Genomic DNA, 5,795 nt, shown 5'->3' with positions numbered 1-5,795 from the left:
AATAACAGCACTTAAACCCATCTACATACGAGCTGAGGAGCCATGAGGTAGGAAACCAAGTTATTAACTTGTCGGGAGTACTGAGAAGGTGCTCCTGTACTGAGTACTGAGAGACTTTTACCAATAAAAAAAAAGAAGAAGCAAACCCCACATCCCCCAGCAAACCAGAAAACTACCCTACCAACCACTTTGCATCCAAACACAAAAATACCAAAGCTCAGAGTTTAGGGATTTCTTCCTTACTTGCTTCAGCGTGTGAGTGGGAAGATGGTTTACTTGAGGAAACCCTTCCAGGTGAGCTTTGCAAACTTGTTAGTCACACTGGTGGTTACCTTGGAGCGTTGTAGCAAAGAGCAGTGTTGCTTAACGTGCAGGGGCTTTGCCTGCAATTGGGGATAAAAAAAATATCTGAAAGGTATTTGCAACTTAAGGATTTTTAAAGTCCTCTAAAGTTGGGTCATATTGTAGTATTGCCCTTGGTAACTTGTGAGAGAGTGAAATATGCAGAAGCAGGAAATGCTGATTTATATATTTTTTTAAAATGTTGATAGTTTTCCCCTGTATTTTTCAAGTTTACATATCCTCGGTGGGGACTTTTATACCATTTTTCGCATTTTAGGGTATGAAACTTGTTACTTTGTTACACTGGTACTTTTAAAGAACTGTAGCTGTTAGTGAGCAAAAAATGAAGGGCAGCTAACCAGTAAAGCAGTCAAGTTGTGCTCGTCTTAACTAGCTGTAATTAAGCCCATATGCCTTCCAACAGCATGTGACCTTGTGTTTTGCACTGAGTTTTGAGGTGCAGCTGGATGATGAACCTTGAAATCATCCTCTCTTGCCAAAAGCAGAGTGTGGGGGAGGAGAGAAAATAGGGGTTGGGGGGGTAGGATGGGCAGGAAGATAATTGGTATTTGAAAATCAGTGCAGTAACATGAAGTGTTTGCTTATGTTTGTTTGTTTTTTCTGTCAACACAAATTGCTGTGAGAGTCAAGCAAATAAGTGAACAGGTAGTTGCTGAGTCTGCGTTGCGTTCTAGTAACTTGGCACCACCGTGGATGTGCAGAGCTCACTTGTCGAAATGTGAGGTGGTTGTCTGTGCAGTTTGTACCTGTGGGGGGCTCTGAATGTGAGGGTGGAACCCGGTGGTGCAGCATGTTGGTCCTGTTTGGTGCTGGGTCTGTGCATGCCACGGGTAGGGCTTCATTTACTGTCAATATGAGTTGGAAAGTGTCTGCTGAGGTTGAGATAAACACCACTGGGCTCTTGTGGTTCATCACCTTTTCCGCAAGGGAAAATGATTCCTGATGGTGCCTCTGCAGCCTCTTGGAGCTTTTGATTCCAAGCAGTGTAGCTCCAAGGTTTTCTGTGCAGATCTGCCTAATCTGCATTTTATGGGAAATGCCACTCTTCGAGGAAATTCTTAGTTCTCTGGGTGGTCCCTTGAGGCAGCTTTTCCCGCATTCTCTTTTCTTTTCATCTTTGAGCTTCTTGGGTTGCTTTTGATTTCACATTCTTGTCACGTTTTCAGTAGACAGATGTGTGTAGTTGTTTGAGGACATCAGTTTCTCAGAAAATTAAGGGAAGAACTGGCATTTAACTTATTCATGGTTTTATTTTCTAACCTCTTATTTGATTTATTGAAGTAGAATAGATGAAGGATGCCTGAATGGGTGTATATCTCTTTCACTTGCTTGGAGATCCTTTCTCTCGGCTGGCAGTGTCAGTGATGAGGACTGGGAAGACTGAAGCAGGAGTCCTGTGAGCCTGTCCTTAGGTGAAATGTGACCCATGGCCCACAGAGGAGTGATTTAGGAGCGGGATTCACGCTGCCTCTTCCAGCCATGATTGGGTTTTCATGTGTATATTCCTGTGCATATTTGTTTCTCCTCTAAAAGGTAAAAGGATTTATAGCAGCAGAGAGAAGAGATGGCCCTTTAACATGTAATTTAAATGCTGTGTAACCTTGCATTTTTAAGGGCCATATTTTGCCCTTGAGTAGCTGTGGCTTTCTTTTATTTCAGTGAGAGCTTGGGATATTATTCAAAGTTGAAATAGAATTCTGTGCTTCATTTTATGTGTATATTGTGAGAATTCCCATCTCATCGGGGGTGGCCTTTGTGGCAGTGGAGAGGGGAAACATCTGCCCCTCCCGTGAGTGGCACCAAGTGTCTGAATTTGTCACCTGTCTCAGGGCATGTGAGGTGGTTGTGGGAATGGGTTATGATCCTAGCCTTCCTCAAGGCTGAGTGGTTATTGGTGATAGTGCAGTCAGGTCCTCGGGAGGTTCATGTCCACCCCTGTTTTACTGCATTGCATTCTCCCTCTTTGATTTCTGTGTCCTTGACTTCTGTGTGAGAGAGAGTGTGCAACTTCTTGCACTTATGCACTTGTGCTGCCTCACCAGTGGTCTGTCGAGCTGCTGCAGAAGCATTTCTAACCTTTCCTTGAAGATCAACTAATTTCTTTTGGCAGGTCTCCCTTTTTCTCTCTGCTTTGTTTGTGCCACTCTCAAACTATCATGTAATCATAGAACAACATGGGCTGGAAGGGAACTCAAAAATCATCTAGTTCCAACCCCTGTGCGTGGGCAGGGGCACCTCCCCCTACACCAGGTTGTTCAGAGCCCCATCCAACCTGCCCTTGAACGCTTCCAGGGATGGGGCAGCCACAGCTTCTCTGTGAGGGCGGTGAGACAATGGCACAGGTTGCCCAGTGAGTAATTTCTTCCTCATGTGTAACCTAAATCTATCCTCTTCCAGTTTAAAGCCATTTTGAGTCCATCTTGGCCAGAGTCCCTGTCACTGCATTCTGAAGCAAGCTTGCCCTGCTGCACCAAAACTGCATTTGTTTTGTCTCTGGCAGGTGCGTGGCCAGAGGTGGCTGCTCTGTGCTGCACGTGCTGCTGCGTTGCAGGTTGCAAGGCAGCAGCAGCTCACTGAACAGTCTGCTGTTGTTGCTTCCTTCTAATCTTTGATGTTTTTTGTCCCACAGGTGCCTGTGTCTACCAAGGTTTGTCGTTTGAGGTAGGTAAGCTTGAATGTGCTGTGCTGGGGAAGTGTTTGAGAAGGTGCTGTTGAAGTTGACTCTGCTTGCTGACTTTTGTCAGCCCTGCAACTGGGATGGCTGATCTTGCAGCAGGTCACAGAACTTTCTGAGCCTTCAGTCTGCTGGAAAACAGCAGCAAAATCAAGATTGCCTTTGGAGAAGTTAGAAATCCTCCCTGGGCCATTGAACCCCAACCACTCTCCTCCTTAGCATGGCTCTGCCTGCTTTTAACTGGGGTTTCTTTGGCTGGTGTAGGAAAAGATGGGAGAGATGTCAAGGTTCTTGGAAGCCATGTGAATCAGAAGTGTGGTGTCCTAGCAGGACAGAGGTTATGGTTTGTAAAATGTCAGTGTGATGCCTATGGTATTACTGTGTAATATGCTCTGTGTATTTTTGCTCCGTGGTTTTTGCCCTGAGTTAATAGGGTATTAATGACAATAATTTCATGCCTTTTTCCTCTCAGCTGATTATGGTGAGTACTGTGTATCCTGACTCCTCTTACCCAGAGTATTTCTTTTGTAGTCTTCATCTTTTCATGGACATAATCCATGAATAATTTTGTACAAGAGTCATAGTTTTAAACAATTTATAAATGGTGTTTTGCTCTGTAACACTTGTCTGCCTTGCTTGGGTACGCTGGGCTAAAGGGAAATGGCTCAGCAACTTGACATTTCTGGAGTGCTTCTGTACCTGCTTCCAAACCCATAGCAGACTTCTTCAGGGATTTGTTGCTGTAGGCTGGGAGGCAGCATGCAGCAGCTGTCGGGGGAATCCTGACTTTTTGTTTCCAAATCAGTTTATTTCCAAAGCAAAGCTGGATGTCTGCGCTGCCTGTGTGGCACGTGACTGCTGAGTGCCTTGGAAATAACTGCTGGCAGGTGATTCCTTTGGCCTTCCAACATGGACTCGGGTTGTTGGAAGTCTTTCTGCCCTGAGAAGGGAATGCAGGGGGAATTGCTGGAGGCAAATGTGGTGGCTTGGGAGGAAGCTGAAGCAGGCTAAATGTGTTGGCTCCTCTTCATAATGAGCATCAGTGTCTGAACAGCAGCTGGACAGTTTGTCTAGATTCCAACTGCAGTGTACTGTGTGGCAGGTCCCTTTTGGCTGAGCCTTGCAGTGGAAGAGCTGAAGTGCTGGCAATGGGAGGGTTTCATCTGTCACTGGTTATTACTGGCACATCAGTCACAAAATTTGTTTGCCTTCTGTGGTTTCCTGGTGTTCTGCTGTTTTTTGTCTCCTCATTTGCTACTGCTGTGCATTCGAATTGCTAGTGTGGGTCTCCATAATACTTTGTTGTAACATTTCTACAGAAAGGCTATGGAATACTCTGGATGCTTCCTGTTTAAAGAACATGCTCGCAGTATCCTTGATTTTTTCCCTCTATTTAGTAAGATGATTATGTTTCTATTAATAAATGACTTCTGTAACTGTAGTTGTTTTAGCTGTACAAGGGGATTGCTCTGCAGTAAAATTCAAAACAGACACAAAACTGTTGCAGGTGTACAGTTGGCATTTATAATCAAATAAAACTCCAACTCCTCAGTCTTGTTGTTCTTGGAACAAGGACCTATTCTGTTTCTTGTTCATTGTCACATCTGAAGATGTGCCTGCTTTCCTCTCAGAGCGATGTTGGTTGTGGGAGCAGGCCTTTGCTTGCTTTTCCTGGAGTATTTTGGTATTTCTTCCATTTTGTATGCACTGATGTAACAACTTCCCATTACTTTTGGGGACTGAATGTAGATCAAAGGCCAGGCTCTGTGGCTTCAGCGAGCAATCTCAGAACAGGTACTAAATCCACATAGTTTCTGACTGAGATGGAGAAGAATATCAATTGCAATGCAGCAAAGCTGTGGGCTGCATCTCTCTCTACAGTGCTGTTTTGTGGGTTTCTCTGGGGACCTGTTTTCCCTGAGGAAGTGGGAACTAACTGCACATGCAACCATGGAAATGACAGATGGAAAATAACCTTTAATATGACTTGTTTCTCCAGCTTGTGCTGCTCCCCACAGCAATGTTGGAGTTGACTTGGTTAAGTGTGATAGAAATCAAACACCAGAGGTAGTGTAGGAGTGATTTCAGTGCAGAGAGTACTTGTGGGTTGGTGGCACGTAGCTGTGGTAGAGCTCCAGAGCTCTTACTTTTGCAGAAGGCCCCTATCTCTGAAAGGTCAGTTTTGAAGTGGAAGATGACAAGAAAAGCAATTTTGTCACTGCCATAGTTTAGGCTCCTGCAGTTTCCCTGTCTTCAGAACGAATATTGTATTCAAGAAATGTGAAATCTGAAGACCTGGATGAGGGACACTTGTTCCATCTGTGGAGCTTAGTGCTTGTAAAGCACTGGTGTAGCTAGCTTGACAAATGAAGACTGGGAGCTAAAATCTCATGGCTTTGCTGGTACAATTGTGTTTATTTGAGCTGCACAGGAGTGTCTTCCTGAATCACTGGTTTGCGATTCTGGACACACAAGGTGAAGTGTCATGTCTGTTACACTACAATCTTAATGAACACATATTTTGTTCTACTTTATCCCAGATCCCAAGAAAAGTAAAAGCCTATTCTGCTTGTAATCTGGATCTGTGTGTTGCTGCTTAATGTCTCTGGCCAGACTGGTGGGAGCTATATTCAGAGGCTGTTTTGTCAGGGCTGGCAAGTGTCATGTGGAGTCAGTGGTGTGCTCTGAATGGTGGTCCAAGGAAGCTCTGCCCGCTTCTGCAGCAGTGAGATCCATGTGGGTAACTTCACAGGAATGC

This window comes from Chaetura pelagica, unplaced genomic scaffold, assembly GCF_000747805.2.
Source record: "Chaetura pelagica isolate M959 unplaced genomic scaffold, ChaPel_1.0 scaffold403, whole genome shotgun sequence".
In the NCBI taxonomy this organism is placed as follows: Eukaryota; Metazoa; Chordata; class Aves; order Apodiformes; family Apodidae; genus Chaetura; species Chaetura pelagica.
The sequence above is the reverse complement of the archived record's forward strand: the minus strand, read 5'-3'. Positions refer to the sequence as shown.